Source organism: Pyrgilauda ruficollis, unplaced genomic scaffold (genome assembly GCF_017590135.1).
Source record: "Pyrgilauda ruficollis isolate IOZ18807 unplaced genomic scaffold, ASM1759013v1 scaffold38, whole genome shotgun sequence".
In the NCBI taxonomy this organism is placed as follows: Eukaryota; Metazoa; Chordata; class Aves; order Passeriformes; family Passeridae; genus Pyrgilauda; species Pyrgilauda ruficollis.
The window spans coordinates 5,272,027-5,285,283 of NW_024525267.1; the positions used below are offsets into that span (position 1 = coordinate 5,272,027).

Sequence of the window (13,257 nt, forward strand, 5' to 3'; positions counted from 1 at the left end):
GAGTGTAGTGGTGTAAACATTCCTTTGTAGGGGTGGCAACTTATTCCTTGAATGCAAGGAGTAAAAAGTCTAATTATCATCACAAGCACTCCTCTGTGAATCCTTAACCTGTTCAGAATTTTGATGTTTGAAGTAGGATCTTGGAGAATACTGACAGTGTCTGTAAACTCATATAGCACAGAGTATTAGAACTTGTCAAAGGGTGGAATCCTTAGCTCCTTGATCACTTACTGCTTTGAAGATAACAGTGAAAGTTGGGATATATAAATATAGCTGTGTTGTTGAAATTGTCTAGTATTTTCCTCTATGTTCACATTAATATTGGCATGCAAATTCTCTAGCTTTCCAGTGGTTATTTTAACTGTACTACCTGAGGTTTAGAAGTCTGTTTTTCATAACAGAACTGTTTTAAAGCTAATTGAATGTGCTGCTTAACCTTTCATTCAGTATGTTATGCTCTTTAGCAGGAGCACAGCTCTGTAACAGTTGAGTTGAAAAAATATATTATTAACAAAATGTCCAGTGCAAGTATCCTGCTCTGTTTTAAAAAATATAACAGAAATTAACTATTAAGATTTGAATTAACACTGCAGGTTTTATTTCCTTGCTATTTCTCTGTGGAGAGAAAACAGCAGGGAAAAGCAAACTGGCTTCCATTTGTTACAGCTTCCTAGAAATCCTTGTGACTCTGAAAAAGGATAATTCACTTGCATGTAAATAAAGCTTATTGACTTGGGAAGCAGGATCATGATCAGTGTTTATTCTACTTAGAATTAATGCCTTGCCTGACAGTGGGTTCCCAATGGTAAGATCAGGCATTTGACAATGAGTCAAGCAAAGCAAAACACAGTCCTTTTACCCCAAAGTGCCTGAATTCTCTGACAAAAAGGTAGCTCTGCATGCAGTAATTGCACATAGGAACAAAAGAGTTGGGCTAAAATTGTGCCTAGGACTGGACACTACTTGACACTTCTGAGTCTGATTTTTATGTTTTCTCTTTTCCATAAAGGATGTTCTTGTAGAAAATACAAACTAAAACATATGCAACCATCAAGTGGTTGTGATGAAAAGCCAGACAGGTTGCTGAATCTGCCCTTTCAATATTTATTATTGCCAGGATGCTTTTAAACAGCACTTTAGCAGCAGCTGAAATTACTCCAATGTCGTGCTTTATTGTGGCCATATTTCTAAAATGAAGTAATAGATTTTATAGACTATAAGATTAGATTGAAAAAAAATTTCTCTTTTGGTGGGAAGATCCTCTAAGACAGAAGGATGTTTTTTTTAGTACGATGGTGTGGTGGCGGCATTTGGCCAGCGTCAACCCATCACAAATGGTAAAATAAAATGACCCACACTTCTTAAATGAAGTGAACCTGAATTTCTTTAGAGTCTTGCCTCATTTGTGGATGTCAGTTAAGCTGGCCTCAGTTCACTGTGTGTATTTCTCACACTGCTGCACTTCAAAAACCACAGAGCTTTGTGCTGCATTAGTTGAACTGTTTGCTTTTTGCTCCCCCACTGTGAATTACAAACCTCCCTCTCTCTTCCAGGGGAAGAGGAAAATTGGTATATTGAGACTAAAGAATCCAGCACTGTAAATAATGTGTTATGGGGTTTTGTTTTGGTATGCACTCAGAAGTCTGCAGAAAACCATGGTGACCTTGCTGGTGATAGGCAAAGGATCATAGGAGTCACCATCCTTGGAGAAGTTTAAGCAAGACTGGACATGGCACTTGGTGCCATGGTCTAGTTGACAGGATGGTGTTAGGTCATAGGTTGGACTTGATGATCTCAGAGGTCTTTTCCAACCTAATTGATTCTGTGATTCTGTAATATACTAGAGACAGCATGTCTCGATAATTTAATCAAAAAATCAGGGCATGCAGCATAACTACTTCCTTAAGAGAAAATGATAATGTGGGCAGTGAATAGTTTTTACTGCAAGATGAACCTGGATAATTCTCTTTTGATGAGACAGGAAAAACAAGATCCAAATGAAGAGGAACTCTTTGGATATTTCAGGTCAGGCAATAGCTTGAGGAAAAATCATCTTCACTAAGTCTCTCCTGTGTCTAACTTCTGCTGCATGCCATAAACAGAGAGGAGTAACACTGCACTATAGCTCCATTGAGCTAATCAACCTTCCTGCAGGAGGGAGCTTAGAGTGTGTGCTGTTTATGTGGGAAATTGCCAGGATGCAAATACTTGATTAGCCAGCATATTATGAATCAGGGTCATAGCTGGAGTAGTTGCTTTGTTCAGAGATGCTCACATCCCTGGGGTGAGCAGCTAATTGCAGGAAATCTTTTAAAGCAAATGTGTGATAGGAAGAAAGCAATGAATATTGTTTATTCAAAAGGCAGGAGTGGTTCCTTTGAATCAGTTCTCTTGCATAATTATGTAATTAGGGCATGTTCTATTTTTAATTAAATCTCTTGCATATTCATGAGAATACTCTGAACCTGTGAACCAATTGGCATAACTCTTTAAAATGTAGTTTGTGTAAAGGAATGCCCTTCAATCTTTTTTCCCCTTTCATATTAATGTGCAAAGAGATATTTCACATTGTTATAATTAGGTTGTATTGCCTGTCAAAACTAGAATGTGGTTAATTAAACCATTAATATAAAATTGACAGAGAAATGTCTTAAATGGAGATGAAGAATGCAAGAAACTGCTGCTTGTAAATACTTGTATCAATATTGGGTTTTGCTGGACAGCTTGATCTGCGTAAGATATCAACCAGAGAGTGGAATTCAGTAAGTATACTTTATTTCCCTCAGCTTTTCAAATCCAGCAATGATTCTCTGTATTTACAGTCTGAAGACAATCCATGGTCCCCTAACTTTGTTTTATTTCTTGTGGGCTTCTGTGACTCTTCCTGTTCTTCTGCCTCTTTGACAACAATATTAGCTTTGATTCCTCTTCCAACTTCCTGCTTATTCTTAGGAGCCTTGCTTTCTCACCTGACTCTTGTTCTCACATCTGCTATTCTGTAGACTTGCTCAGCATTGTGCATGAGGGCAAACATACATAAACTCTGCTTTCCTTGAATATTTTAAATATTACCACTTAGGTGAGGCTTCATATTTTGATTTACCACTATACCTCTGTGTTCTTCTGTTAAGTTATGATTCATACCCTGTGCATACTGCAGGGACTAAATGGCCACTGCAGGTCCCCTCCAACTGAACAATGCTATTCTATTCTATGTGGAGCCCAGGTGATAATCAATATAACAATCACAATATAACTCTTTCATGAAGTTGTCAATAATCCCTGATGATTTACAATGTACATTTTACTGCTTTGCTATATTTAATGTTTTGGGTGTTTGGGTTTTGGGTTTTTGCTGTGTTTTTTGGTTTTTGTTTGTTGGTTTTTTTAAAAAAATTGTTCTTTTTCGTACTTTTTTTCCTATCTTATACCTCAATTCCTTCCATCTTTCCATTCTGGGCTTAACTTCTACCTCGTAGAACATGACACAAAGAAAATACTGTGGCTGTTCCTTCCTCTCTAGCAAGAGTGGGAATGAAATTGGAAGCTGCAAAGAAATAGTTCTTGTGACAAGTGTCACTGAGTTCTCAAGGAAGTCTTACTTTTCATGTGTAAACCTGTGTAAGAGCAGGGATCTTTCACTTACTTCCATGCAGAACAAAGACAAGAGCGTTGAAATATATTAGCAACACACTGAGCTCTATGTGGGGGCCCAGCCTTCAACACAGAACTCGTCCTTCAGCCTGTTTCTCTGACTTGCTCCATGAGCTGCTGCACACTGTGAAGATTTTCAAGTGCATTTCAAGAGGTCATGGTTGGAAGAGACCTTCAAGATTATCCAGTCCAACCATTCACCCAGCACTGCCCCTGTAACTCCATGACCACTAAACCACGCTGCCCAGTGCCACATCCAGGTGCCTCTTGAGCACCTCCGGGGTGGTGGCTCCACCACCTCCCTGGGCAACCTATTCCAGAGAATGATGAGGTTCCTCCTGAGCCTCCTCTTCTTGAAACTAAACCAACTCAGGTCCCTCAGCTATTCCCCATAAGACACGTTTTCTAGACCTTTCATGAGCCTTGCTGCCCTTTTCTGGACACACTCCAGCACCTCAATGTCCTTTCTAAAGGAAGATTTTCGCAGAGGCGTCCAGCTGAGCTGGGGTCCTACAGTCACCATAACCTTGAACTTCTTTCCACTACAGTAGGTCAAACCAGCGCCAAGAGCATCAGCAGTGGTGCCCCCTTGGAGCGAACCCCCCCAGTGTCACCGAGGGCGCCCTGAGGAGCCGCCGGGATCTGCTCTCCGCTGACATCCCCTTGAGGCGGACGAGGCAAATCTTAGCACGGCTTAGCGTGGCCCGCACTGGCAGCCTCGGGGATGCACCTGAAGCCCTGAGCTCCCTCAGAGCATCCCGCCCGGCTCTGTCCCGCTCCCGGGGAGGGATGACGCCATGAGGGGGGGCGGTGGGAGACAAGGGCGCGCGGGCGCTTGTGGGAGAAGGGGGGCGCCGCCATGTCAGGCGGGGCGGGAGGGAAGGAGGGAGGGGAGCGCGGGGCGGGACAGGGGCGGCGGCCGCAGCCGCAGCAGCAGCAGCCGGGGTGGTGGTGGCGGCTGCCGGCAGCTGTCAGCGCCCGCTCCGCCGGCGCCGACCACCGCGGCCCTGCCAGCGCCTTGCGGGAAGCGCTGGGTGCGCCGTGGTGCTGACTCGCTTCTTTCTCGCTTTCCCTCCCTCTCTCCGGTCCTCTCTCCCCCCCAAAAACCCTTTTCCTTCCTCCCTTTCGCCCGCCCATCGCTGACATCCTCCTCCGGCCGCCTCCCCGCCCCGGGCTGCGCGGCCCCCGCCGCCTCAGCGAGCGCTGCGCACATCGCCCGAGCTGCAGCACCGAGCGGTGAGCGGGGGGAGCCGGCCGGGCCGGGGCCGGCGGGCCGGGACGCGGGGTGTGTGTGTTTGGGTGTGGGTGCGTGGGGTGTTCAGTTCCTCTCCCTTTTCATCCGCCGCTGCGCAAACAACAAAAGGCTGCGCGGGCCGCCCGGTCCCCCCGCAGCGCCGCCGCTGACAGCCGGCCCCGTCCTTTCCGCGCCCAGGGCGGGGTGGCTTTTTGGGCAGGCTGTTTTTGGGCGTTTTGTCAGTTGCGCTCAGCGCTCGGCTGCGGGCAGGGGTACGTGCCTCGGGATGGGGATCGGCTCGGCTTTGTCCCCGTTTCCTCGGCCGGCTCCCCTCGGTGCTGCGGCGGGCGCCGCCCTGGGAGGGAGCGGGCAGAGAGGGCTGGGGAGGCTTCGGCCTGCGGCTCCGGGCGTGCGGCGCTTTGTCTGCGCTCCCCCGGCTCTGGGGCTGCGCCGCTGCCAGGGCGGAACTGGTGGAAGGCGAGGCTAGGACAGGTCTTTGGCTTTGTACATAGTGACCGGATTTATACATTGTAGGTCACCTGCCGTGCTGTAGTCGGAGGCGATTCATAGACTTAGGTCTTGTCCGGATTTCTGCACCTCCAAAATAAGGAAAGCATTGGTTAGAAACACATTGGTTAGTGGTTATTCTAGCAAAAATATATAATTGATTTAGTTGATAACTGTGTCTTTAGAGCAGAGATTGATTAGAAGGACACTTTAAAACCTTACTCATTTTCCTTTAGTCTTTCTGATATTTCTGAGTAACGAGATGCCAGATTTGTAGATCTGCACAGCAGTTGTATGTAATCAGAATAAGGAAACTTCTTGACACTTCCTTGAATTCGGTGTTCTAGGCATATTGAAGCACATTTTAATGGCCAAGGTGGTACGACCTAGTGTGGCTTTTGAAGGTGGCTAAATTAATGAATCAATGATGGTGCTCTTAATCCTTTTTTTTTTTTTTTTTTTTTTTGGTGTTAGTGATTTCCATTAGTGGATATGATGAAAAAGTAGTATCAGTACTCAAGATACTGGTCATGAAGTCAGAATACAGACTCAGAAAACAAAACTGGCTAGGAAAAAGCAAAAGTCTGTTTTTACAGTTTGCTTTGAACAGTGAAATTATGAGCTAGTGTCATTCATATAGCATGCTTTCATGTTTACATATAAATATACAAAAAACTAAAACAGTTAAAATTTGTTTTTAGCTGTGGTGTGCTTGACAGAAGGTTTAACAACAATTGCTCTGCAAAGTAATTCTCTTTCACTTCCACTTTTGCATTTGCTCATCACTTAAATAGGAAACTTATGCACAAAGGGTGTCCACTGGAAGCTTAAGAGGAACTGTTGAGATTTTAGGCAGCTTAGCATTTTGATGAAAAAAAGAAAAGCCCAACAAGACTGAAAGCAACACCTTTTAGAATACCTTTTAGTTGATTTAAAACTCTCTTGGAAAATAGCTTTATTTTAATTGAGTATGAATTCCAGAGCTTCAGCGAAACACGATAGAGGATGTTATAACCCTAGGATTACAGATACAATTGAAAGTTACACATTCAGCATTTACTGGCAGCAGAGAGAAAGCTGATCCATCTGGTGAGGCTGAGCAGAAGACCTTAAAAGTCACTTGTGCAATTATTTTTGTGACCACATGGTTTAGGCGGACCTTTTCCATGAAATTAGAACAGCTATGGAGAACTCTGGCAGTTCCATTTAGGCAGGCATTTCACATAATGGAGAAGCATGTGGGTAAATGCAGGGAATTTAAATTCCTGAAACTCACTCACCAATGCAGTATCACTTCTGCATCATGTTGCAGTTAAAGTTTGGCAACCTTCATATTTCTGAAGGATGATGATGGAGCTGGACAATTCCAGTAATCAGAAATTCTAACAGCAATTTGAGCATAGATTCTCTTTACTTGCTACCATATATAACTAAAAAAGAGTATAAAGTTACCCACCAAAGGTCCTGTGAAGTAGCCTCATGAATTGTTAGTCAAATTCCTATGATATGGTTAGTAATGCCTTATTAATGGAAATGGATTATTTTAAAAGGTCTGTGTTTGACAACAGGGTACTCACATACATAATTTGTAATTAAATATACAGGAGTTAATATGAATGTTTTTGACATAGAACAAAATACACTGTACAGGTGTTTAAGGCATATAAGGACAATTGCTGCTTCCTGTGTTTATGGAGAACTTGCCATGCTAATATCAGAAACCTCTCACTCATGTGCTGCTCATACAGTACACATATCTCTCTCTCTAAATCTTTTTGTGTATATACACATACCTACATATGTCTCTTATTTAATTGTGAGTTTGGGGAAATACTGTAGCCTTATATTCAGTTCTGAGTCCATTTAATGCAGCTTCTGTTTCTCTTGAAATGTGGGCTTGTGCAGTTACTCTTTCATCTCTTCTTCTGTTTGACTTCTCTGGCAGACGTGCAATTGAATTTACTCTGGGATTAATAGCATCTCTCCAGTTGCATAGCTCATGATTATTTTAAAACTCAATTCAGTGTACAAATACTTGTAAAATAAAGTTTTTATAAGAGGAGTAAAAAATACAGAAATTTGGGTAAATTCATAAATAAGCAAAGTGTACTCAGTGTACAAAGCAAAGTGTGTTCAGTGTTGAAGAGCAGAGTCGCAGATAGTGATGGGGACAAGCATGCTAGGTCTAGTTAAATAAACATTTTTTGTAGTCAGTATGCCTCCAGGGTGTTGCTCAGTATGACACAACTGTTGTAAAAATGGACCATTTCCATCATCATCACAATAAAGTGGATAGCCACAGGCTTTCTCTTAATTCAGCCTTCATAATATTTCATGTTTCCAAAGCATTTCTAATTGTTTTACAAGAACACAGTATTTACCTTGACCAAAGTTTAGAAAAGCGTTTCTTTTCAATGTTAACTCTGATTTTCCTTCAAGCAAAAGCATGACAGACATCATGTCTCAGATGTATTTGTTGTACCCAAGTACCAGTCAGAGACACCTTGTTCACTCTTAAAAGAATCCTGTTTGACTTCAAAATAGAACTGGTTGTAGCTGTTACCCTGAGTCAGAGTCAGCTTCAGGTGTTTTTGAGGTAATAAAGCCTTCCCAGTGTTTTATTCAGTGAAACATTTTTCTTTCTGAAAGTAGGATGTAGAAGGAAGTGTGGTTCCTTTGAAAAGTTACTAAATAAATGCCTGACCAGAGAAAGGTGCCCTTTTTCTGGCTTGGATTTGCTGAGATATTTGTTGTCGTCATCTTCCGGGATTTAAATTGGGCACTTCGTTACGAGGATTAGAGCCAGAATTGCAGATGCTTTCAGTGATACAGGAATTACTTCCAGAGGATTCTGTGTGAGGTGTTTTGTATCATCAGGCATGAGATGACACTATACGTGGGGCTTTTTTGTGCTAGACAATTAACATACTTAATAGTAAGAGGCCGTACTGAAAGGGCAAGCACAAGGACTGAAGGTTGTATGTGTGCTTCTAGTACCCATAATATATTGGGGAATGTGAACAAAGGATGAACACTAAAGCACAGTTAACATTAGAGATGCTAATTTCTTTAAATGTATAAAGGCAGTCTGTGATAATTGGCAGTTTCTTCAGATTCAGTCAGCTAAGAAAACAGATGCAAGTAACAGTATCTGTGTGTTGATTTAATCACTGTTTGTTTCTTTGAATCCAGCTTATCTCCCAGGGATGCTGCTACTTAACTGCAGTAAGAAATCTTTACTCTGGAAGTTGAATATTGGCATGTGGCATGTATGTAGAATTAAAATTAATTTAGTTTGTCAAATAATTATTGTTAGTTGTGTTTCTTGCTGAAAATGAGGAAACATGAGATCATGCCATCTTATATTTCCAATATGGATATATTTTGTACATGATTTCTCAATATCAAGTCTTCCTTACAAGTGAAAGCAGTAGAATATCTTTTGTGGATAGACTTAAAAGTGAGCAGTTTCATATTTTGATTATTTTGTAAATACCCACCATAAACCCAATTCATCATGTTTAGATTTTCTTTCTGAGATTATGTTGGAAACCTAGCTGATTTTATTAAATTCTAGAGTGACTAGAACAAAGGATGTCACTAATCTAGTGGGTAGTACTGGCTTCCTTATGTATCTGTAGGGTTGGGGTGGTGGCTAATTATATTATATTTACTATTGGATGTACCCCAGCAATCAAGTTGAAAAGTTAACACTGCACTTACTAATGTTCAGAAGTTCAAGAAATGTCTGACATAATCCAACTTTTTGATACTACTTAAAGTGTTATATCTACAAGTTAGTCTTTTTAAAGGGCAATACATATATTTTTCAGGATTACTGGATAAATTATTATCTTCATTCTTGTCTGTGTTTGTATGTAGTAGTTAAGCAGTTAATGTTAACAGAAAATTAAGATTACTGGCAGTGTGCTATGGTTTGAACTTGTGAGCCATTCCTCAGTGCAGAGGGTGGTGGTTTTAAGCTTTGTAAAGGATTGCAGTAATTGCATTCCTGCCCTGTATTTGAGTTTGCTCCTTCCAGTTGACAGTAGCTGAATGATTTGCAAACCATGTCATACAGATTAAGGACTGGCAGGGAGGAGCAGGGTGTGTGTTGGTGTGGTTCTGTTGCCTTCATTTTGTTTTTCTAAGTAGAATATTGTTTTAAGATTAAGTGTTTTTATGGATGTTCCTTTATCAGACAGTGTCAGCCTGAATAGTGTTGGAAAGCTGCAGTTTCATCTTTCTCTTCTGGCTTGAGCAGCTTCCATTTCAGAGACTGCTGTTACTCTGTCGTCCCTCCTGTCTTTGCCATGAGTGGATTTTAGTATATCCCCACCTTTAATGTTTCATTTGTTCATGTGCTTAAACTGGATGTTCCACCCTGCTCTCCCCCAGCTCCCAGTCGCATTTAGTGTGTATTTAAAGGGAGGGTTGATGAAAGAAGTGGATTCATCTCTCCCTCACAGTGCCAGAGTGTAGTCAGATTAATCCACCTAGTGGGATGGTAATATGTGAGGACATAGGGGAGGTTATAGTTTTGAGCTAGGAGTGGGACTACAACCTCCTGTAATGTTTCTGTTGACAGAATAGGAACATTTAATTGATCTCTAAGGATGTAGATGAAATGTTCCTCAATCTCAGTGCTGGTTTACGTTATTCCACAAGTCCTGCTGCTTGTTCCCTTGTCCTCGTTTTATTAACACAGCTTGCTGCATGGCAGCCTGGGGAAATAAGTGTATTTTGGTTGGCCTGAACCTTTTTTCTTTTCTGTCCACTCACTTCTGACAGTAAAATAATCCAGTAAAAGGCACATGCCTTTATTTTGAATTATTATGGACAGGGATGTGAATGAAATGTGTGTCTGGGTGAGGAGCATTGCCAGGTTATGATGTCTAGCTGTAGCCTTGGTGAGTGAAAGAGTGCTCATGGTCTGGTGTTTGCAGGAAGCCAGACCAGATGATTCAGTTTCTAAATTCCTCTGGACATAGAAGACAATAATGTGTGGAAAATAAAAGAATGTGCTATCATTTGTATTTACCATTTCCTTGGATATAGTGGCCCAATTCAGTATAGTAGCATTCAGTATAGTGAATATTACTGTACTGAAACGTGGAGGGGTGCAGAAGTCATGATGATGGTTGGAAGTGTTATCTTACATGATAGTGACCTAAAGGTCTTACTAGAGGTATAAGGGAATGAATCCCCAGAAAGACATGTTAATTTTGAGGAATGTTGTATTTTGGGAAGATCAGGACTATGCCTGTGGTAAGGTGGAATTGTGTTTATCAGAGAGGATGTAATAAAACTGCTTAATAAGATTCTGGTCTGGGAGCATTCTGGAACACATGATACTGGTCCTTGGTAGGCACTCCCAAGGGCTTAAGAAATCATACAGAGATGATATGTAATGTTTTCTCATGGTACTTACAGGTGTCATAGCCAGGTGTCCTAATTTTTAAAGAATTTGTTATCCATTCTATACCTTTTGAAAAAGACAAGAGGCACCAGAGGGTGACTTTGTCTCAGAGTCTCAGTAATTTGCTGTTACTTAAATACATCTCCTTTCCATTGTTCAGAAAACAGATAAAGGCAGATTAATGAATCAATTACTTTGCTTTTAAGTACTTTTGATTCATTTAGTATAAATTTCTCTCCCTGGAGTTTTAAGAAAAAAATCATATTCTGCATATTGATTTTAGCCCACACTTAAAATATTGCTGTTGGAATACATTGTTGAACTAAACAAAAATATCTTAGGTTTGGTATTTGTGCTGAATGCAGGTGGAGAGCGAAGATGCACAGACCATTTTTGAAGGCAGCAGTTGGTGGGGTTTGAATTACAGTGACTGCTTGTACTTTGTGTGACCATTGAATCCACACCCATTTGTTAGGATAACAAATAGCTTAAAAATATGTTTGCTGACTTCTATTTTTTCTTTTCCTTTTTTGTATTGCAGCCTGTAGTGTGGCTGCACAGGGAGCAATGCTTGCAAGCGCATGATATGGTGCTTTTAATGGCATGGTTGTTTTAGGAGGCCACTGTTCTGCCATCCTCGGGAGGGGGATGCTTTCAGAACAGATTATCCAAGTGAGATGGTTTAAAAAACAATATTCAAATGAAACTTCTAGCTTCTGTGTTTGTTTTCCAGTTTGTATGCTCTTGTTCTGTGTCAGTCCACCAGAAGAGCGGTGTCCTGCAGCAGGGTGGGGGGAGCTGTCATGCGAGTGGTGTAACCACAACGAGGATTTCAGGAGTCCCAAAGGGACACTCTGTGCCCAGCACTAGCTAAGGTAAATTAGGAATGTGAAAGATCACTAGAGAACAGTTGGAACTATGGTTTGGTCCTCAGGTGTGAGTGCAAAGAATGCTAAGGTGCCTTTGTGAAGTGTTGGGTTAGAGCCTGCTTTATTGCACAGTACCTCCTGACCCAGGAGAGTTCAGAACATCAGAATAAAGCCTCCAGATTATGGAGTACTTAACAAGGAAATTATTTCTAGCCTTACAGCTAAATCAGCTTTCTGCAGTTGTAGGTAAGAATCTGTGAGTGATATGCAGTTGTTTTTCTCGATGGTTGTATAATTTGCTGTGCTTTCTGTGAACTCAAATATGTAAGATATAAAAAAAAATTATTCTCATAACTGGTAGTTGCCATTGAAAGTATTGATTTTAATCTAATATCAAATGGGTTAGCATTAATTCTTTCTCAATATTAAGGATTATGACTGAACAGTTTAATTGTGAAACTTTTTCTGTGGTCTTTTTAGTTTTGCATTTCTTTTTTTAATTATTGAAGGGTAAGCAGGAGGAAGATACTTTCCCTAAAGCTTGAAGAGACACTGCACCATTTGTGTGTCTTAATGTAGACTATTAAATAGCTTCAAAATCCATTGTAAGGATTTGTTGAACCTAAAGGCTACTGTGTGCTGAAACAATGTTAGTGGATGTTCCTTTTATGTCTGCAGAAGAAATTGCCTTTTTTTCTTGTTTCAGTCCAAATAACCCTTTTCTTCAATGTCATCAAGCATGTAAGAGAATTGTAGTCAGTACTCACAGCAAATTGTCAGCAGAGCTTCCCACATGGATCCAGTGATAGGAGGCAAGCTGTGGCCTTCTCTGCCCTTCCTGGATGCATTTTCTAGATCTTTATGGGTATGCTATAAAAAGTAGATTTGGTTAAGATAATAGAATTGATGTTAGTAAGTGGAAGCTGATAGCATTTCTAATGTATTCTGGAAGACTGATTTGATGGGAACATTCCTGTGCTTCTACTTAAGTGCTGTTTAGAGATTAGATAAATAGATAACATAAATGGATGCTTACTTTGATTTGTCAATAAAGCAGTTCTTGTCCAAAAATAACAGTACAAAATGTAAGAACTAGAGTTAAGCTGAAAAAATGTTTTCTCTACACTATTGACAGCTTCAAATTGCAAGGCAGGTAGCTTTTGATGTTGCTGTAATTCCTCTTATGCTATGTGCCCTAACCCTATTCCAGTATCAAAGGCTCTCACATCAGCAAGAATCACCCTTATCAAAACATTTATCAAAATTCAGTGGAGACCTGTTTGCACAAGGTGGCCAGTCCGTGAAGAGCCAAGTGCTATTTTCACACAAAAATCAATGCAGGTTCTTGGAATATTGAGGGGAAAAACTGTGTAATTTGATAGTGATGATGGATCTGTTACTCAGACTTTCTTGACAGTGTTTATTTTAAAATGCAGTCAAAATTTCCTTTCAATCCACTTAAAGTAGATAATTTATGAAGCATGTCCTTGTAACTACAAAATACTAAACTACAATACAATTCTTGAACAATTAGCCTAGATTTCTCCTGATGTATCTTTGATTCTTGTGACAAG

At 40.9% G+C, this 13,257-nt stretch overlaps 1 protein-coding gene across 5 annotated transcripts in view; it reads left to right on the plus strand.

Annotated features, from left to right (window-relative positions):
- Positions 1 to 4,757: 4,757 nt before the first annotated feature.
- KLC1 (kinesin light chain 1) overlaps positions 4,758 to 13,257 on the plus strand; it is a 46,878-nt gene continuing 38,378 nt past the window's right edge. For all 5 annotated transcript variants that reach the window (XM_041476207.1, XM_041476209.1, XM_041476208.1 and 2 more), the window contains exon 1: positions 4,758 to 4,890. The gene's annotated coding sequence lies outside the window, so the exon portion shown is untranslated. The remainder of the gene's footprint in view (positions 4,891 to 13,257) is intronic.